At 45.4% G+C, this 22,522-nt stretch overlaps 1 protein-coding gene and 1 non-coding gene across 2 annotated transcripts in view; one reads left to right on the top strand and one right to left on the bottom strand.

Moving 5' to 3' along the window:
• LOC140189114 (uncharacterized) overlaps positions 1-22,522 on the bottom strand; it is a 1,124,305-nt gene that overhangs the window by 423,254 nt on the left and 678,529 nt on the right. The window lies entirely within an intron of this gene.
• On the top strand, positions 1,445-1,516 carry trnag-ucc (transfer RNA glycine (anticodon UCC)). Its single transcript has one exon. It is a non-coding gene; the product is annotated as a tRNA-Gly (tRNA).

Raw genomic sequence — 22,522 nt, 5'->3', positions numbered from 1 at the left:
ACAATATTAAACAGATAACACTATCCTGGGAAGGGAGGTACGTTTTCTTCTGCAAACTCTGATGACCCCCCTCACTGAAAATAACCCCCCAAAACAAAAAAAAATGATACCCATTTGCAAAACCAACATGAACACCAAGCTTAATGAGTTTAGTAAAAAGCCTCTCCCTCCATCGCATATCATAAAACTATTTTAATGTTCAAAAGCACTGCAAGTACCGATTCTTTCAGTGTAAAAGGATTCCCAGATATCATTCCCAGTAGTACAAGGGAGTCATAGGTCTCCCTTTGCAAAACCCACATTGGTAGTGACGAAGTAATTCTCTCTTATCCAAAACAATCATCAGCCTAATTACTATCATTTTCACCATTATTTTACACAGTGAGGAAGTGAGACAACAGGCCTGTAGAAACCGGACAGCATCAGATCCTTCCCAGGTTTTACAACAGGCTTTACCACAGACCTTTTCCAGTCTCCTGGGAGCACTCTTTGCTTCCAGACCTTCTTATAAAACTCAAGCAACTTCTTTTAGACTGCCTCAGGCAGATACTGGAGTACAGTATATGATAGCTTCCCATATCCTGCCCTGGGCTGTAGTTCTTGCCCCATTGATGGCAAATTTCAATTCAGCCAATGTAAATTCATCATCCATGGCAATCTCAAATGCCTCTTGTTTCTCACAAATCTCCCCACTGTCCACCAAGAGACTCTCTCTTCTCTTCAAACACTCATCCCCTATATTGTCTAGACTATGTGTGTTTGCAAACGTGTTTCTCAAACACTTTGCCTTTTCGTTGTCCTCTGCATCAGATTTCCATTCTCCACTAATACTGGAATCTAGTTATAACCTCTGATGCCATTCATCTTCCTCAGCAGTCTCCACACCACCATCAGAGGATCATGGGATGGGAGGCCTCGGGAGAAAGAAAGGGGGAGGGGGAATCCCAGAGGATAGGCAAGGAGTATAGTGAGAGGGACAGAGGGAGAAAAAGGGAGACAGAAAGATATATATAATAATAATAATCAATAAATAACGGCTGGCATGGTCCCATGATGTCTTATATCCCTTTTGCCAATCAACTATCCAGCTCTTGGCTCTATCCCTCCCCCTCCTGTTTTCTCCTATAATTTTGGGTCTCCCCCTCCCCTTCCCACTTTCAAATCTCTTACTATCTCTTCTTTCAGTTAGTCCTGATGAACGGTCTCGGCCCGAAACATCGACTGTACCTCTTCCTATAGATGCTGCCTGGCCTTCTGCGTTCACCGGCAATTTATTATGTGGGTTGTATAACTCTGGTCTGTTGGGGATGGTGACATTAATTTACCGGAATAAGACCTGCAGCAGAGTGAGGAATGATCCGACAAAAAGCAGCTCGGGGACTGGTCTAGTCGCATGAAACTATAGAAGATGCCTCACTACTCAGATGCTTTGTTACGTCATTGAGTGATGGTGGTATAGTGGTGAGCATAGCTGCCTTCCAAGCAGTTGACCCGGGTTCAATTCCCGGCCATCGCAGGGTGTACAGTTTTAGACTACATAACATATAAACCTCTGACATAGACACGATCTACGCAGAACTCCATTGGCCTAGTAATCGACTCACGCTAATTCAGGCTGTGAGTGTAAATTGATTCATTAATTATCATTAATTACTTAATTAATTATTCATTAATTACCCCCTCCCCTTTCTAGATCTTTCTGTCTCTGTCTCTGGAGACAGCTTATCCACTGATGTCTAATATAAGCCTACTGACTCTCACAGCTATCTGGACTATTCCTCTTCTCACCCTGTCTCTCGCAAAAACGCCATCCCCTTCTCGCAATTCCTCCGTCTCTGCCGCATCTGCTCTCAGGATGAGGCTTTTCATTCTAGGATGAGGAAGATGTCCTCCTTTTTTAAAGAAAGAGGCTTCCTTTCCTCCACTATCAACTCTGCTCTTAAACGCATCTCCCCCATTTCACGTACATCTGCTCTCACTCCATCCTCCCGCCACCCCACTAGGAATAGGGTTCCCCTGGTCCTCACCTACCACCCCACCAGCCTCCGGGTCCAACATATTATTCTCCGTAACTTCCGCCACCTCCAACGGGATCCCACCACTAAGCACATCTTTCCCTCCCCCCCCCTCTGCTTTCCACAGGGATCGCTCCCTGCGTGACTCCCTTGTACATTCCACCCTCCCATCCCTCCCCACTGATCTCCCTCCTGGCACTTATCCGTGTAAGCGGAACGAGTGCTACACACGCCCTTACACTTCCTCCCTTACCATCATTCAGGGCCCCAAACAGTCCTTCCAGGTGAGGCGACACTTCACCTGTGAGTCGGCTGGGGTGATATACTGCGTCTGGTGCTCCCGATATGGCCTTTTATATATTAGTGGGACCCGATGCAGACTGGGAGGCGCTTTGCTGAACACCTACACTCTGTCCGCCAGAGAAAGCAGGATCTCCCAGTGGCCACACATTTTAATTCCATATCCCATTCCCATTCTGACATGTCTATCCATGGCCTCCTCTACTGTAAAGATGAAGCCACACTCAGGTTGGAGGAACAACACCTTATATTCCGTCTGGGTAGCCTCCAACCTGATGGCATGAACATCGACTTCTCTAACTTCCGCTAATGCCCCACCTCCCCCTCGTAGCCCATCTGTTACTTATTTTTTATACACACATTCTTTCTCTCACTCTCCTTTTTCTCCCTTTGCCCCTCTGAATATACCCCTTGCCCATCCTCTGGGTTCCCCACCCCGCTTGTCTTTCTTCCCGGACCTCCTGTCCCATGATCCTCTCGTATCCCTTTTGCCAATCACCTGTCCAGCTCTTGGCTCCATCCCTCCCTCTCCCGTCTTCTCCTATCATTTTGGATCTCCCCCTCCCCCTCGCACTTTCAAATCTCTTACTCACTCTTCCTTCAGTTAGTCCTGACGAAGGGTCTCGGCCTGAAACGTCGACTGTGCCTCTTCCTAGAGATGCTGCGTGGCCTGCTGCGTTCACCAGCAACTTTGATGTGTGTTTCATTAATTATCATTCACTGGTTGTGAATCAGAGTTGGAATTCACATCCGTCAAGAGTTTCTCGTTAAATCCTGTTCTGACTCTATTCCAGATTCTACAAGAATGGACACTTCACAGGAAGGATCGGCAAGATTTGTAAAGTGTTGCCTGATTAAAGTGTTTGAGCTTGTTTGCCTTCATTGGAATATCAGAGACTGAGAGGAAACTTGACCAAATTATCAGAATCAGAATCCTTTATTATCGTCAAGGATGTGGACACATACATGGAATTTGATGTCGGTTTCCCTGAGCTTTTGCTGCACAGAATCAAAAAGCAAACAAGACAACAGTGCAAATAACCGTGAACTGTATACAATGAGGTGCTGAATACCAGTGTATGCACAGGTGGACTTGGTTTATAATAGACTAAAATTCAAGTGTTCATAAGACTGATGGCATATGGAAAGAAACTGTTCTTGTACCTATGTGTCCTGGCATACAGTGATCTAAAGCGCCTACCAGAAGGAAGGAGTTGGAACAGGTGATGTCCAGGGTGTGGTGGGTCTACAGTGATGCTACTTGCTCGCTTCCTGACTCTATGAGAGACATAGATTGGGCAGATAGTCAGAAATGGATTCCCAGGGTAGGGATTTGAAATTCCAGCGGGAATGAATTTAAGGTAGGAGAGAGTTTAAAGATGTGTGGGTCACGTTTTTAGACAGAGTGGGGTGGGCGCTTTGAACGGGCTGCCAGGTTCAGAGACGGAAGGGTGTACGATGTTTTTAGTGTGGAGTGACATTGATCGAGGCACAAAGAGAAAATCTACAGATGATGGAAATCCAAGCAATACAGAAAATGTTAGAGGAACTCAGCAGGCCAGGCAGCATCTGTGGGAAAAAATACAGTCGACGTTTCGGACCGAGCCCCTTCATCCGGACTGGAGCAAAAACCGATGAGGAATCAGAGTTAGACGGTGAGGGGAGGAAGAAACACGAGGTGATAGGTGAAACCGGTGGGGGTGGGGAGGTGGCTGGTAAATTAAAGACCTGAAACTTTGATTGGTGAAAGAGATACTGGGCTGGAGAACAGGGAAGGAGAGGAGGCCATGAAAGAAAGAGAAGGGGGCGGAACACCAGAGGGAGGTGATGGGCAGATAACAGATAAGGTCAGAGAGGGAAAAGAGAATGGGGCTTCATGAAGGAGGGGACATTACTGGAAGTTTGAGAAATCGATGTTCATGCCATCAGGTTGGAAGCTACCCAGGCGGAATATAATGTTTTGGTCTTCCACCCTGAGCGTGGCTTCATCGGAACAATACTGGAGGCCATGGGCTGCCATGTCGGAATTGGAATGGGAAGTGGAATTAAAATGGGTGGCCACTGGGAGATCTCGCTTGTTCTGGTGGAGGGAGTGTAGGTGCTCGGCGATGTGGTCTCCCAATCTGTGTCGGGTCTCACCGATATACAGGAGGCTGCACCGGGAGCACTGGATGCAGTCGATGACCCTAAAGGACTCACAGCTGAAGAGTCGCCTTACCTGGAAGGATTGCTTGGGGCCCTGAATAGTACTGAGGGCGGAGGTGTAGGGACAGGTGTAACACTTGTTTCACTTGCAAGGATAAGTGCCAGGACAGAGATCAGCGGGAGGGACGGACACACATGGGAGTTTGGTGGTGGGATCCCGCCGGAGATGGTGGAAATTACAGAGAATTGTGTGCTGGAGGTGGAGGCTGGGGCGAGGGAGGTAGGTGAGGACAAGACAAACCCTCTGCCCAGGGGAGGGAGCGAGGATGCGGTGGGGGCAGACGTGAGCAAAATAGAAGAGATTCTGTTGAGAGCAGCTTTCATGGTGGAGGAAGGGAAGCCCCTTTCTTTGAAAAAAGACGATATCCCCTTTGTTCTTGAATGAAACGCTGTATCCTGAGGTCAGATGCGGCAGAGACGGAGGAATTGAGAGAAGGGGCTGGCATTTTTACATGTAACTGGGTGGGAAGCGGTATAGTCCAGGTAGCTGTGAGGGTCTGTGTGGTTATAATAGACATCAGTAGACAAGCTGTCTTCAGAGATAGAGACAGAGAGATGGAGAAAACGGAAGGAGCTGTCGGATATGGGACAGGTAAACTTTTGGGCAAGGTGGAAGTTGCAGGCAAAGCTGATGAAGTGGATGAGTTCCACATGGGTGCAGAAAGAGGTAGCAATACCGTCATTTACATAGTGTAGGGAAAGTTAGGGAGCGACACCAGTGGAGGCTTGGAACATAGACTGTTCCACGGAGCCGACACACAGGCAGGCACAGCTGGGACCCATGCCGGTGTCCATGGCTCACCTTGTGTTTAAGGGAATGAGAGGACAAGTTCGGCCAGATGGAGGTGAATGGTGGTGGAGGGGAGCTGGTTGGGTCTGGTTTCCCGATGGAAGCGCAGAGATTTGAGACCTTCCTGGTGCGGGGGTGGGTGGTTTGCTGGACGTTTATAGGGATTGGACATCCACAGTGAAAATAAAATGATGGGGAGCCTATGTTGGATGAAAACAATTAGACGCCAACTGAATGATCCAAAATTTAATCAAGCCCACGACATTAGACCCGGCAAGTCCGTTAGTTCCAAAGATGTCGCTCGAGGAAACATGCACTTATGGTCAAAGAGAATGGTGAAGGAGTATGTAACTTACACACTCCTGACAAAAATATACCATGCGCCTTGGGTACTGTACTCTCTCTTTTCCCTTCTTCTATCCGGCTGAAGGTACAAGACAGCACGTAGTACAGGCTTGTGGATAGCTTCAACTCCGCCTTTATGTCTATTGGATGGTGCCCGAGACGATAAGATGCAGCCTTGACCTCGCAATCTGCCCGTTATGATGCGGCACCTGATTGTTTACCCGCACTGTGCTGTCTCTGTCGCAGTTACATTTCATTCTGCATTCTGTTATTGCTTAACATTGTTCTCTCTCAATACGCTGTGTAATGATTTGATCTCTAGAAATAGTGTGAAAGAGAAGCTTTTAAAAAACATTTTAATTCCCACTGAAGTTAACGCTGCAGTCGCAGGGTCTCCGCACAGCACAGCGTTACCCAGCTGGCAATATAACACTCTGCAAAAACTGCCGGGTCACCAGCGTCCCTGGGTGGGCTCGAACCACCAACCTTTCGGTTAACAGCCGAACGCGCTGACCGATTGCGCCAGAGAGACAGACTGGAAAATGGAGACTATGAATGGTCTATTCCGGGGTTGGAAGATGGTGACTGACAATTGATGCTGTGAACCGGCTTTTCACATATCACAATCACAACATTGGAATTAAACTTGAACTTCCACCAACGGCAGCTGACACCGCGGCTTACCCGGAATTCCAAAGGCTGAAATAAAAGGATACTAAACGTCTTCTATCGTCAGATGACTGGATACACCATTTCAGTGAGAGTCTGTGATTTCTCTTGTTCCTGAATTCACAGCTCCGTTAGACACTCTGAGCTGATGCATTAACAACGACCTCGATTCAAACAAAGCATCAATCTCCAGCGATACGGTCAAACACTTCACTAATTTTCTTAGTGACGGCACGTGAACAAACACTTCAATTAAACGCCATTGTCTCTGATGCAAACATTGGACGATTGAAGACCAATACATCACAATTCTCGGGCATTACTTCAGCAGAGTCTTTGGTGGCAATGAGGCCGGTAGATTTAATGTTAAACGCCAGATTTGTCACGGAAGAGCTACTTCTACAGATTTCATTGTTTATTGTTTGATAATTATTGCACTACAAATGGAGGCCAGCGACACTGAACGACCCATATCTCGTGTCCCTGCAGTTTCCGATGTTGAACTGTCCTTCAGTCCTGTAACTCCCTCCTGGTCGCACACACAAAAGTCTGGAAATACAGATACGAAGAAAAATGTAAGAGAGAAAACAAGGTCGGGATAGAAACCGTCAAATAACGACGTTCTTGATGTACAAGCACGAAAAATGTGCAGATGCTGCAAATATAAGGCCATACCCAGACAGTCCGCTGAGTTCTTCCAGCATTTTGTCTGTGATATTGCTGATATAACAGATTTTATGAGCATCTCAAATCTGACAAAGGTCAAAGGAAATTGTCTTGAGCCGGAGGGCGGTGAGTCTGTGGAATTCTTTGCTGTCGACAGCGATGGAGCCCGAGTCACTCGGTATGTTTAACGCGGAGGGTGGTAGTTACTTGCTCAGTAAGGAAGTCAAAGACTGGGGAGAGAAGGCGTGAGAATGGAGTTGATGAGGATAATAACTCAGCCAAGATGGAATGGGGCAGACTGACTCTGCAGCGCCTGGGTTCAAGTGTACAGAGTTGTTCGCACTTCTGTTGTTTATGTTTTCTCAACGTGGTATTTATTGTTCTGTGCTTAGCAGTCTGCATTTCACAGGTGGTGTAGAAAACTGCAAAAAATACAGCTTGATACAATCATTTGCAGGTTGACTGTGTGGTTAAGAGGGCATACGATGTATTTACCTTCACCAACCGTGGGATTGAGTTCAGGAGCCGACAGGTAATGTTACAGCTATATAGGACCCTGATCAGACCCCACTTGGAGTACTGTGCTCAGTTCTGGTCACCTCACTCCAGGAAGGATTGGAAACCATAGAAAGGGTGCAGAGGAGATTTACAGGGATGTTGCCTGGATTGCGGAGCGTGCCTTATGAGAGTAGGTTGAGAGAACTCGGCCTTTTGTCCTCGGAGCGACGGGGGATGAGAGGTGACCTGATGGAGTTGTATAAGATGATGTGAGGCATTGATCCTGTGGATAGTCAGAGGCTTTTTCCCAGCGCTGAAAAGGCTCACAGGAGAGGGCACAGTTTTAAGGTGCTTGGAAGTAGGTACAGATGGGAAGTCAGGAGTAAGTTTTTTTTTACGCAGAGTGGTGGGTGCGTGGAACTGGCTGCCGGCGACGGTGGTGGAGGCGGATGCAATAGGGTATTTTAATAGACTCTCGGATAGGTACATGGAGCTTAGAAAAATAAAAGGCCTCTACTCGTTGGAATTTAGAAGAATGAGGGAGGATCTCATTGAAACCTATCGAATATTGGAAAAACCTATAAAGAGTGGATGTGGAGAGTATGTCAGGGCAGCTTCTATGACCCTGACGTTGATGTTGAGCCGAATCGCCCTGGAACATAGTGATGAATTCCTTTGAAAAATGTCCTCCTGTCTCCCAGGCTGAGTGTCGCGGCTGTCATGTTCGAGGGATTAGGGCGGTAGACCAGAAGTTCATTAAAGTTTCAGCGAGCTTGTTCCACTGCGGAGGGAATAACCCGTGTCCACGTAATTTCAAATTATTTTATTCTGTCTCCCAAAGAGTTAATTTTGTCTCCGTCTCCTGATAAAACTATATAATAAAGAAAAGAAAACTATGTATTTTATTGCGCTGTAAAGCTCTTGTTATGAATTCAGGGCGTTCATTGGAAAAACCATGGATTGAGTGACTCTGGTCACTCTAAACATGCGGATGATCATCTGCCGCCAGCATGGACTGACTTGCTTTCCTGTTTAGCCGTACATCTTCAGAATTGGTCCCGACTCCTGATCTTGTGGCTCAGTGAGTTTGCAAAGGAATGGGATTATACCAGAGAGTATCGGCTCTCCTGACCGGACAAACTTTAATGCGCTCTGCCCCATCCCCTCGGTCGCTAAAGATATCTTTGCTCAGGCAGGCAGGAGAGCGGGGTTGTTTGGGTCTACCTTCCTCAGGCGGCGATAGAGACCACAGGAGGAATGAGTCTATTTCGCATCAATTCAGCTGCAGCTCAGCCGGTGTCCATTGATATTTATGCCGAAGGACAGCCCGGAGGCAAAGAGAGAGAACCCGGAAGAGATACGGTGGAAGATGAACAGAATGTATGACAGCAGGGCCACTGAAACCGGGTTCAGTAAATAATGTGAAACACATTGATTGCTGACATGTCGGGAACGAGGTCTCCGAATGGGTCGGAGCACCGACAGCACAGAGATAATATCAGGATGAGGCAGGAGATAGCAAATACGAGAAGAAAAGCAGAGAGAAAGGTGCGAAATAAATCAACAAAGAACAGTTAGTAAAGGAAATATTTATAAAGGAAGCCCTCCATTGAAGCTTAGAAAACCAGAGGGCAATGGGCAACCCTAGGTAATTTCTAAGGTAAGGACATGTTCGGCACAGCTTTGTGGGCCGAAGGGCCTGTATTGTGCTGTAGGTTTTCCATGTTTCTATGAAATGATGTGACGTCAGCAAAGAATCGACAAATAAAAATTAAGAGAAGAATGAGCAACGTCCACGACGGAGCAGCGCGTCACCACGTTCAGACAACAGCAGAGAGGCGCAGCGGCAGCGTGCTGGGCCCATGGGCGTCCATTCGGCCGATGGATTGACGGAGAGCTCTGGAGGTGACGGAGGTCATATCAAATTAACCCGGGCCTATCAGGATAGTAGAAAACTGCCCTGACGTGTGTGAACTTAGAGAGCATCTCAGGGATGCGGATGGTGTTTGGAAACTGGAACCTATGACTGAGTGGCTGGTGAGGCAGGTGCCCCTCACAACATTAGAGAATTGTCTGGGCGACCACCTGAATCATCAAGACATTGAAGTCAACAGCTAGTAAGCGAGCCCTTTTCTGGTGTGATCGGTAGTTGATTGTCAGCACGGACATTGTGAGCCGAAAGGTCTGTTTTAGGGTCGCATGATTCTGTGAATCTATATTACATTTGTGAATCACAATAAAGGGTTTAATTTACTCTGGTAATGGGGGAGGGGGATGAGAGAGATCCCATTGTGTATAAATAGACAGAGTGGGTGGTGAGCAGACTGACCGCACTCAGCGTGAACACATCATCCGACATGTTTTGATGTGTCCAAGTTGGCTGTGGGAATCTGAGTTAGAGTGAGAGCAGGAAGCTGCACGGATCGGTTCACCGGGGAAAATGTGAGGGACAGCACTTCAGTCCTTGATCCACTGGCCAGCCCAGGGTGAATAATAATTTTACACTCACCCGTCGATTTAAATAATTTCGGGACTTCGTACGCGAGTTGTCAGGGTTGGACCACTCGGACGCAAGAAGTGTATGACTGTGGTTCGAGCTGTTTTCTGAATGTGGTCACTGTGATTCCTCACTCTGGTGCAGTTCCTGTTATATCCGGTTGAGGTCGCCATCCTCCGACAGACCGGAGATACACAACACCCAGTGTTTCAATGAAGTGGGAATGATCGCTTCAGAATTCGATTCGCTACATATCGTTTCCCGCCTGTCGCACTAAAAAAAAGCAGAAATATAAATATATAACTGTGATTAAAAATGTTGATTCCAACAACACGGATTTGGGCTCGAATGAGAGCACTTCCCTTCGCTAATCCTTGAACACAACAGGTGACTGAATCGCTGGAGCAAACTGAGACACTGCTGTGGGAGGGACACGAGTGAAAGGCTCCAGTATTACAGCTGAGAAACATCAAGGTAATTCTGTTCACCCTCCTGTCCTCTTAAATGTGCATGACATGAGCTGTTAACAGCAATTGCTCGTTAGTATAGTGGTTGGTATCCCCGCCTGTCACGCGGGAGACGGGGTTCAATTCCCCGACGGGGAGAGATGAATTTTACTACATTATTCAACGGGAATATTGAATTCAAAAGAGAAATAAAAGCAGACAAAGAATTGTGTTTACGTTAATTTGGGCATTGGGAAGGATGGAATTGCTCGGGCTGCTGCTGTGAGCCTTCCGAGAAGAAAGTGATGTTACTGTCAACCTCTTTCCTCAAGTATCCCCTGAGAATCTATATCTCAGCACCGTTCTTTGTTACTTGTTCGTTGTTACACAGAGTCCATCATTCCGGGCATATTAATCAGGGGCTTCTGTTGTCAACTTTCAATTCCCGCATGGTCCCACCACAGTAGTAAGGTAACTAACTAATATCAGACCAGACGAAGGGTGCCGGTCGGAAACGTCGACTGTTTACTCTTTTCCATCGATTTACTTGGTCTGCTAAGTTCCTTCAGCATTTTGTGTGTGTTGCTTGGATTTCCAGCATCTGCAGATTTCTCTCCTTTGTGACCAATATTAAGTGTCACCCTGGAACACATCGATTGCATCCTCATTTTGTTTTGGTGTGCAAAATGGCTCCAGTCCCCTGCTGTGCAAAGGGAAACTCTGCTCTTCAAAGACCTTTCTTCCCTGGGTTGACTGCACACTATCTGTGAACTATCCTTGCCAAGGCGCTACATTAACTTGACTTGCTGTAACATCCACAGTCCCCACTTCCCTTTGCGTCCTGTAAAGGACCACATGAATTGTGGATGCAGCTGAATTGCACAGAAAAGTCGAGACTCCCCAGTGATCCTGTCATCGTCTGTCTGCAGAATAGGATTGCTGAACGATAGGAGGCAGCTGTCCTTCGGGTCCTCTCACCACAGAGTGCTCTCAGTAAGAAACTTAAACAAGTTTCAACACCAGCAGGAATATAAACCCCCTTGCCCACTGTACACTGGAGTTGCACAAACTTCCTGGCAGGGAATGAGGCTAATCAGAAGGGTTCCAAAGGTGATGATAGAGTCGTATGTAACTCCTGCCCAAACTTCTTCACTTTAACAGCTTCTAACGGGATCTGCACGGATAAAATCGACGATGTTTTGCATTATTTCAGTCCAATAATGACACAAGTTCCTCCCCTCTCGGCCAACAGGAAGTTTAATGCTGTTCAGATTTGAAAGGCCATGATGCAGCTTGCTGCCACTTTGTTAGAAATGTCTTTCATGACCAGACTTGTATCATGTAGCACTACAGCAGTGTTGTTAGCCGATCACTGCAACACTGGGGTCATACTGATGTTCTCACGATCCCGTCTGGTAGGTCCCCAGAACAGGAACACTACAATCCAATTACACTCATCAGTCTCCTTCGTGCTTCAATGCTGGCAGGCGTTAATATTTTCTGCTACAGACTCCAAATATCAATAAATATTTGACAGCTTTTGTTCAGGCCAAAGGCTCAATTTAAAGGCAAAGGGGATACCCTTGGCAAACAGCAGTAGGCCTGCCATCCTATACTGTAAGTGCCATTAACAGAGGTTATAGGATCACTGGTGACATGGACATTGCACGTACTGTTACCTAAATCTGTTCTCATTACCTGGTAGGTACAGTAACAGACTTCACCCTCATCCTCATGAAGCAGCTTCAGAGCTGAGGATTTATGCAGTCCATGATGAGAAGTTTATTACATCGTTCAAAGCAGTTTCATTGGCAAGTGTGATTTCTCTGGGCAGTGCGGTCCAGTGCTCCCTTCACAGCTCTAATCTTCTCATCACAGTGGTAAACAGAATCAAACTCAGTACAATTGAGGGGTAGAGATTGCACTGTTAACCCACCTTCCGAATGTCTGGGCCCCCTACAGTACACTCAACAACTCCACCGTTTAGTCCCAACATGCATTCATAAGTAAGGGTCATGTTGTTTGAGTGGAACAGGAGCTGTGCTGCCTCGCCTGTGACATGAGGTGCACAAACCACATACCCACTAACATTTCTCCCAGTATCGGATCAGGAGAAGAAACTGTCAATGCCAAACCCTGACATGCGGGCTTACATCAGGTGCTATTTTACAATGGGCAGAATTACAATTGTACAGATTCTGCAGTACAGTTTGGGTAAGGATAAATTAAAGTAAGCTTCATAGTCTGTGGTGGTGATGGCGATAGAGGCTGAAACTGACTGTTATCAAAGTTGCCTTGGCGCTGAGGGTATCTTTAAGTTCAGTGGCCAGGCTGTCTCCATCTTTTACCCCTACTGTGTCCACCGCCAACATCCCCATGTTTGTTAAAGTGAATCAAAGAAAAGCAAAACACATACAGTTAGAATAGCTTTTTCTAAACAATGCTATACGCTTTTCAAAACAAAAAATAATACCAGTCACAAGTGGGTGACAAGTCAAAAGCATGTAAAGCAGGTAATGTTGAAAGTAAGAGTGAAACTGTAAACAGAAGTTAATCTCGCAATGATCAAAAACAATGGGGTTACTGTCATTCTTATTAAATATAAAACAGAATACAAATTAAAATAACGTTCAAATTAATAGATAATTAAACAAATTAATCAAAAATTAATTAATAAAATAACGGGCAACTGTCACAATATTTTTATACAACGGTGAACATTAATGAGACAATGGTAGAGCAGTCCAGGGAGTCTCCTCTATTTTAAAAGCCTGATCGTTGAAGGGTAATGGCTATTCCTGAACCTGGTACTATCGGACATGAGGGCTCACATAACTTCTTGATGGCAGCATCGAGAAACGAACATCGCCTGGATGATGGGGTCCTTGATGATGATGCTGCTTTCCTTCGGCAATGCTCCGTACAGATGTGCTCATAGTGGGGAGGGCTTTACCTATGCTGGACTGGCTGCATCCACAACTTTTTACGGTTCACTTCACTCAGTGGTATTGATGTTTCCACGCAGATCATGATGCAACAAATCTGGATATTCTCCTCTGTACATCTACACAAGTTTGTCAATGTTCGAAACAACATTTACACAAACTTGCATAGTATTGGCTGTAAGTGCTGGTCAACCGTTCCAGGGTGCGAACAAACTCTGTTCCTCTAAACCTCTACACTAAGAATTGTGTCAACATTGTGGAAATTACAATCACACACTATCTGTTGCTTTTACAACTTGCTACAACCTTCCTACTTTTCTGTTCCTTTTTCTCCTGCTGGAACTTCAAAAACCTTTGTAAAGTGCAGCACACAATATCTCCAGGTTTCTCTTCATCAACTCTCTCTTCCATCCTGAAAGAATCCCAGTTGGAGGGAGGTGATTGACAGTGGCCATGTACTGCTCTCCACTATCAGGGTTGTACAAGTCTCAGTGCTTGAAGCGCTGGGGTTGGACTACTCTTCAAGGGTGGAGCACAATGTAAGGTGGGTTCAGGTCTGCGTGCACTCACACAGCGCTGAGAGTTTTATAGGTCTAAGTCCTCGTAGCAAACGTCTATATATCGCAAATTACTTTACCCTGTGTGTTTCCAGTGTTGCAAGTGGCTGGTGTACAGTGTGCGGAGTTTGGTCTGTATTCAGCCGTGTCTTCACTGTGTCATGTCTGTCTTTATCTGTACAGCAAATGGATGCTACTGGAAAACTGTGTCCCCACAGAGTTGTGTTGGGGTTGTTGGGGTTGCTGGGGTCTGTGTCCTTGTCATATGGTGCAGAACAAAGTGGGGTTTATTATCGTTAAATTTAAGGTCCTTGCAGGAATGTTACAGTTCTCTGATTACACAGCGCAAAGCCAGTTAAGTGTCTATGTATAATAACAATCTCCGTCATTTCAGTACTGGTCAGTCACTGTGGTAGTCTTTGTATCAACTATTATCAAGACCTGTCTCTTAATGACATGCTGCCAACAGTTGTAGAGGTCTGTGCGGTGCGGGCTGTTGTAAAGATCTATCTTCTTACTGTGCGATGCCTCGTGTTGTAAAGGCTTTTGCCCTTACAGTAAGATGCTGATGGTGTTTATAGCTCAGACGTAGAGTGCTGTGCTTTTGTCATCGGTGGAACGTTTTGATAAATCTTTGTACTTGTATCAGAGTCCGGTGCTGGTCTGTGCCTTTACTGACCTGCACTGTGCTCCGGCAGCTCACTGTGCTTGGAGCGTAGTGGCAGAGTATTTACAGAAGTGTGTCCTTATTACTCGAACTGACCATATACACTTGGGTAGATTAGAAGTCTCCTGGAGACCACACTGAGTTTTTCAGACCATCAGTGGGCAGAAGATCACTGTGGAATGGGATAGACCAGTAAACCAATCAATTATATACAAGCTTCTGGTACCACCTTCCTACCGTCCCGCTCCCAGTCTCTTCCCACAGCTCGGCATGCTATTTCCCCGAAGGACCTGTCCAGTTCCTCTTTTAACACACTGAATGGTTATTCCCATCAGCTCGGCAGTCTATGTGTCCCAGATGCGAACCACAGTCAGAGTAGAAATAAGTGTTTCGTCACTATCTCCATTTGATCCTTTGCCCACTGGTGCTGTGATCATTCACCAATAAACAGTGAACAGTACAGCACAGGAAGAGTCCCCCCAGTTCACTCTGTGTCTGTTTACCATGATGCCAGTTTAAACTGCATGTCTGCTTGCATGTAGTCTGTGGCCCCCAATGGACTAAACCCCCCGAATGATTTCCAGTTCCATTGGCAAGTGTGATTTCTCTGGGCAGTGCAGTTCAGTGCTCCCTTCACAGCTCTAATCTTCTTATCAAAGTGGCAAACAGAATCAAACACAGTACAGTTGCGGGGTAGAGACTGCACTGTTAACCCACTTTCCAAATGTATGGGCCCCCTACAGCACACCCAACAACTCGACCGTTTATTCCCAACGTGAATTCATAACTAAGGGTCATGTTGTTTGAATGGAACAGGAGCTGTGCTGCCTCATCAGTGACATGAGGTGCACAAACCACACACCCGCTAACATTTCTCCCAGTATCGGATCCGGAGAAGAAGCCGTCAATTCCAAAAATTGACATGGGGGTTTACATCAGGGGCTATTTTACAACAGGCAGAATTAAAATTGTACAGATTCTACAGTACAGTTTGGGAAAGGATAATTTGAAGTAAACTTCATAGTCTGTGGTAGTGCTGGCGGTGGAGGCTGAAACTGACTGTTATCAAAGTTGCCTTGGTACTGTCGCCATCTTTGAGCTCGGTGACCAGACTGTCCATAAACAAAGTGCACCTCTCACTGACGTCTCCATCTTTTACCCCCACCGTGTCCACCACCAACATCCCCATGTTTGTTAAAGTGAATCAAAGAACAGCAAAATCCATACATTTTGAATAGTTTCTTTTTCTAAACAATGCTATATGCTCTTCAATACAAAAATAATAGCATCCACAAGTGGGTTACAAGTCAAATGCATGTAAAACGGGTAATGTTGAAACTAAATTTAGAGTGAATTTGTAAACAGAAGTTAATCTAGCTAATCAATGCTAGGAGTATTGCGGGGAAAGCGGATCAGTTGAGGGTGTGGATTGACACGTGGAAATATGATGTTGTAGCAATTAGTGAAACTTGGCTACAGGAGGGGCAGGACTGGAAGCTTAATATTCCAGGGTTCTGATGTTTCAGATATGATCGAGGCAGAGGAATGAAAGGTGGGGGAGTAGCATTGCTTGTTAGGGAAAATATTACAGCAGTGCTCAGGCAGGACAGATTAGAGGGCTTGTCTACTGAGTCCTTATGGGTGGAGCTGAGAAACAGGAAAGGTATGGCCACATTAGTGGGATTGTCTTACAGACCACCCAATAGTCAACGAGACTTGGAAGAGCAAATCTGCAGAGAGATAGCAGGCAACTGCGGGAAACATAAAGTTGTGGTGGTAGGGGATTTTAATTTTCCATACATTGATTGGGACTCCCATACTGTTAGGGGTCTAGATGGTTTAGAGTTTGTAAAATATGTTCAGGAGAGTTTTCTAAATCAATATATAGAGGGACTAACTAGAGGGGATGCAATATTGGATCTCCTGTTAGGAAACGAATTAGGGCAAGTGACGGAAGTCTGTGTAGGGAAGCACTTTGGTTCCAGTTATCATAACACCATTAGTTTCAATTTGATCATGGACAAGGATAGATCTGGTCCTAGGGTTGAGGTTCTGAACTGGAAGAAGGCCAAATTTGAAGAAATGAGAAAGGATCTAAAAAGCGTGGATTGGGACAGGTTGTTCTCTGGCAAAGATGAGATTGGTAGGTGGGAAGCCTTCAAAGGAGAAATTTTGAGAGTGCAGAGTTTGTATGTTCCTGTCAGGATTAAAGGCAAATTGAATAGGAATAAGGAACCTTGGTGCTCAAGGGATATTGCAACTCTGATAAAGAAGAAGAGGGAGCTGTATGAAATGTACAGGGGGTAAATCAGGTGCTTGAGGAGTATAAGAAGTGCAAGAAAATACTTAAGAAAGAAATCAGGAGGGCTAAAAGAAGACATGAGGTTGCCTTGGCAGTCAAAGTGAAGGATAATCCAAAGAGCTTTTACAAGTATATTAAGAGCAAAAGGATTGTAAGGGATAAAATTGGTCCTCTTGAAGATCAGAGTGGTCGGCTTTGTGCGGAACCAAAGGCAATGGGGGAGATCTTAAATATGTTTTTTGCGTCTGTATTTACTAAGGAAGCTGGCATGAAATCTATGGAATTAGGGGAATCAGGTAGTGAGACCATGGAAACTGTACAGATTGAAAAGAAGGAGGTGCTTGCTGTCTTGAGGAAAATTAAAGTGGATAAATCCCCGGGACCTGACAGAGTGTTCCCTCGGACCTTGAAGGAGACTAGTGTTGAAATTGCGGGGGCCCTGGCAGAAATATTAAAAATTTCGCTGTCTACCGGTGAAGTGCAAGAGGATTGGAGAGTGGCTCATGTTGTTCCGTTGTTTAAAAAAGGATCAAAAAGTAATCCGGCAAATTATAGGCCGGTGAGTTTAACGTCAGTAGTAGGTAAGTTATTGGAGGGAGTACTAAGAGACAGAATCTACTAGCATTTGGATAGACAGGGGCTTATTAGGGAGAGTTAACATGGCTTTGTGCATGGTAGGTCACGTTTGACCAATCTGTTGGAGTTTTTCGAGGAGGTTACCAGGAAGGTGGATGAAGGGAAGGCAGTGGATATTGTCTACATGGACTTTAATAAGGCCTTTGACAAGGTCCCGCATGGGAGGTTAGTTAGGAAAATTCAGTCGCTAGGTATACATGGAGAGGTGGTAAATTGGATTAGACATTGGCTCGATGGAAGAAGCCAGAGAGTGGTGGTAGAGAATTGCTTCTCTGAGTGGAGGCCTGTGACTAGTGGTGTGCCACAGGGATCAGTGCTGGGTCCATTGTTATTTGTCATCTATATCAATGATCTGGATGATAATGTGGTAAATTGGATCAGCAAGTTTGCTGATGATACAAAGATTGGAGGTGTAGTAGACAGTGAGGAAGGGTTTCAGAGCCTGCAGAGGGACTTGTACCAGCTGGTAAAATGGACTGAAAAATGGCAGATGGAGTTTAATACTGACAAGTGTGAGGTATTGCACTTTGGAAGGACAAACCAAGGTAGAACATACAGGGTTAATGGTAAGGCACTGAGGAGTGCAGTAGAACAGAGGGATATGGGAATACAGATACAAAATTCCCTAAAAGTGTCTTCACAGGTAGATAGGGTCATAAAGAGAGCTTTTGGTACATTGGCCTTTATTAATCGAAGTATTGAGTATAAGAGCTGGAATGTTATGATGAGGTTGTATAAGGCATTGGTGAGGCCGAATCTGGAGTATTGTGTTCAGTTTTGGTCAACAAATTACAGGAAGGATATAAATAAGGTTGAACGAGTGCAGACAAGGTTTACACGGATGTTGCCGGGACTTGAGAAACTCAGTTAGAGAGAAAGGTTAAATAGGTTAGGACTTCATTTCCTGGAGTGTAGAAGAATGAGGGGAGATTTGACAGAGGTATATAAAATTATGATGGGTATAGATAGAGTGAATGCAAGCAGGCTTTTTCCACTGAGGCAAGGGGAGAAAAAAACCAGAGGACATGGGTTAAGGGTGAGGGGGGAAAAGTTTAAAGGGAACATTAGGGGGGGCTTTTCAGAGAGTGGTGAGAGTATGGAATGAGCTGCCAGACGAGGTGGTAAATGCGGGTTCTTTTTTAACATTTAAGAATAAATTGGACAGATACATGGATGGGAAGTGTATGGAGGGATATGGTCGGTGTGCAGGTCAGTGGGACTAGGCAGAAAATGGTTCGGCACAGCCAAGAAGGGCCAAAGGGCCTGTTTCTGTGCTGTAGTTTCTATGGTTCTATGGTTCTATGGTTCTAGTAATGATCAGCAACAATGTGATCACTGTCATTTTTATTAAACTAAAATCAGAATGCATGTTAAAATAACATTCAAATTGTATAGGGCAGCTGTCACAATATTTTTATAGAAAGGTCAATATTACTGATATAACGGTAGAGCAGTCCAGAGAGTTTCCAGTCCTCACACAAATATTATCCATTCCCTTAACAGTTTGAATCACTTGATTTCACCTGGAATTATTGTAAACCACTCAGAATTTTACTTACCTCTTTTCATCTCAAACAAGTAACAGTCTACATTTTCTTTAACCTGAGCTCATTTACTCATCATTTACAATAACATTCATTACGATGGAGTAAATCCGTGAACTTCTGGAATATTTTGCTTGTCTACTTTATAAATTCATTAACGTGCGCATCTGCTTTTTGTGCAATACTGTCTATCATATGTCACTGTGGAGTGTGAAGGAAACACTTCAATATAACATACCATTTTAGTTCAGAGTGCATAAAAGTCTCCATATTGCTCATTCTGCCATCGTGCTAGTGAGAGCTTTACACCCGCCTCGTGGAGTACTCAGGAGACACGACTGGGGTGGGCTTTGTTGTAACCGTACCTGTGGGAGGCAGGGGTACAGCAGGTTCCTACTACTTCCTACTCAGACATTGGTACCAGTTGTGTCTTGTGACACACTGAGGTAGACTCGATTACATTTTCCTGTTCTTTCTGAGTCTTTTTTCTCTAACTTTATTTCATCTTCTTTGCTCTTACTGTGAGAAACAACCAATTATTTTTGCATTGCACTCCAGGTGAACATCACAGTGCACCTGAAAGCCTCAAACCTTTCTCCTTATATCTGTACTTCTGCAAGCACCCCCTTCTTCCATTCCACCCACTGCTCAACACACTTCATTCTGTCTGTCCGTAATGTGTGAACACACACGCCACCGGAGTTCTCTTAGATGTCCAGGACAGTGACTCTCACGTGACCATTCAGACACACAATCAGGGCACACACTCATACTTCAGAATTCCCTTTCTTTCGTGCATCATGGGAGGTGTGCTTAGCTCCCCCCGCCCCTACTCACTTTACATCTACAGTATGACTGTGTGGCCAAGTATACTTCCAACACCATTTACAAGTTTACTGATGACACCACTGTTGTGGGCTGTATCAAAGGGGTACAGGAGGGACACCGAAAACTTGGCTGAGTGCTATAATAACAGCAACCTCTCACTCAATGTCAATAAGACCAAGGGACTTATTGTGGCCTTAGGAGAGGAAAGCCAGAGGTCCATGAGACAGTAATCAAAGGACGATTAGAGATGGAAAGGGTCAGTAACTTTGAATTTCTGTGTGTCACTCTCTGAGGACCTGTCCTGGACCCATCGTATAAATATTATTGTGAACAAGGCCCGACTGCTCCTCTACTTCCTCAGGAATCTCAGAGATTCAGCTGGACATCGAAAACTTTGCCAAACTTCTATAAATGTATGGTGGAAAGTGTGCTGACTTGCTGCATTACGGCCTGGTATAGGAACACCAATGCCTTTGAGTGGGAAATCCTACTGAGTGGTAGTGGATTCGGCCCGGCATATCGTGGGTAAAACTCATAGCCACTGAGCACATCTACATGAAACATTACCGTAGGAAAGCAGCGTCCATCGTCAAAGATCCTCACCACCCAGGCAATGATCTTTCCTCACTGCTGCCATCAGGTAGAAGGTACAGGTACCTCAGAACTCGCACCACCTGATTCAGGAACAGTTACTACCATCTTGTACAAAAGGGGATAGATACACTCATGTACGGACTCAGTTATATTGTTATTTCATACTCATTATCTACTGGTATTTATTTTCTTCATTTGCACAGTTTGTTTACAGTTTATTGTTATTGAAATTTACAGTTCACAGTTACTGTTCTATAGATTTGTTAAGAATGCCTGCAGAAAATGACCCTGAGGATTTCAGAAATATAATAGAAATACTGTATAGAAAATCTACAGCACAATATAGGCCCTTCAGCCCACAAAGTCGTGCCGAGCATGTCCTGACCTGTGAACTACCTTGGCTTATCTATAGCCCTCTATTTTTCTAAGGTCCATGTATCCATCCAGGAGTCTCTTCAAAGACCCTGTCGTTTCCGCCTCCACCACGGCCGCCAGCAGCCCATTCCACGCACTCACCACTCTCTGTGTTAAAAACCTACCCCTGACATCTCCTCTGTACCTCCTTCCAGGTCGGTTGTATGTGGTTTCACATCTTTACTGTCAGAGTAAATTGTACTTTGAACTATATGGTGACATATAAGTACTATAATAACAACTTGACTTGGGTTTAACTTTTGACTTTGACAATATTTTTCCGTGACGCTCTTTTTTCACGGAGTGTTCAGTGATCCAGTTACAACGTGCTTTGCCCAGAATTACAGAAGATTATCCACACAAAAATATATAAAATACAAACATTAAATATTTCTACGACCATGAAGAGTCAAATTAAAATATGAATATTACTGTCTATAACACACTCGATTTCTGTGGGGGTGGGACACCGATGCCGGAAATCTCCCACTGTCCCCATTCTATTTACAATGTTCGCAAGTTTCCCAGCTGCTCCAGTGATTGACAGCTCCCGCCGCCCCTCCGGCACGTGACACGATATGATTACTACACTGGCGCGCAGACGTCACAGAGGGCCCTCCTTCACGACGTCGTTTCCTGGGAAACGGCCTGGTCCGGGACTGGGCGGTAAATCCGGGATGGACGCGACGGCTCTGCGGAGAAGTGGAGTCGGTCTCTACTTGTTGGGGTTTCGGCTCCGCTGTGGGATCCGCCTCTCCTCTTCCTGCCCGCGGAACAGTGAGTGTCTGTCAGCGCCTCACTGCACCGGCTCTCTGCCTCAGGTACAATATTTAAAACATATTTGCGCAGTCACATGGATGGGAAAGGTTGAGAGGGATACGGGCCTAATGCAGGCAGATGGGCCGAGTTCAGGTCGACAACTTGGTCGGTGTGGATGAGTTGTACCGAAGGGACTGTTTCATTTCTGTACAAACCAGTGACTCTATTTTGGGAGGTTAAACCAGGGCAGGATCTACGCAGTGAACGACAGGTCCCTTGGAAGTTTTCATGAAGTGTTGTGGATAGTGTAGAGGATTGTCAAAGTTTGCAGAGAGACATTGATAGGATGCAGAAGTGGGCTGAGAAGTGGCAGATGGAGTACAAGCCGGAGAAGTGTGAGGTGGTACACTTTGGAAGGACAAACTCCAAGGCAGAGTACAAAGTAAGTGGCAGGATACTTGGTAGTGTGGAGGAGTAGAGGGATCTGGGGGTACATGTCCACAGATCCCTGAAAGTTGCCTCACAGGTGGATAGGGTAGTTAAGAAAGCTTATGGGGTGTTAGCTTTCATAAATCGAGGGATAGAGTTTAAGAGTCGCGATGTAATGATGCAGCTCTATAAAACTCTGGTTAGGCCATACTTGGAGTACTGTGTCCAGTTCTGGTCACCTCACTATAGGACGGATGTGGAAGCATTGGAAAGGGTACAGAGGAGACTTACCAGGATGCTGCCTGGTTTAGAAAGTATGGATTCTGATGACAGATTAAGGGAGCTAGGGCTTTACTCTTTGGAGAGAAGGAGGATGAGAGGAGACATGATAGAGGTATACAAGATATTAAGAGGAA

The sequence above is a fragment of the Mobula birostris genome, chromosome 28 (assembly GCF_030028105.1).
Source record: "Mobula birostris isolate sMobBir1 chromosome 28, sMobBir1.hap1, whole genome shotgun sequence".
In the NCBI taxonomy this organism is placed as follows: domain Eukaryota; kingdom Metazoa; phylum Chordata; class Chondrichthyes; order Myliobatiformes; family Myliobatidae; genus Mobula; species Mobula birostris.
Note: the sequence above shows the minus strand (reverse complement) of the source record. Positions and strands in the feature narration are given on the sequence as shown.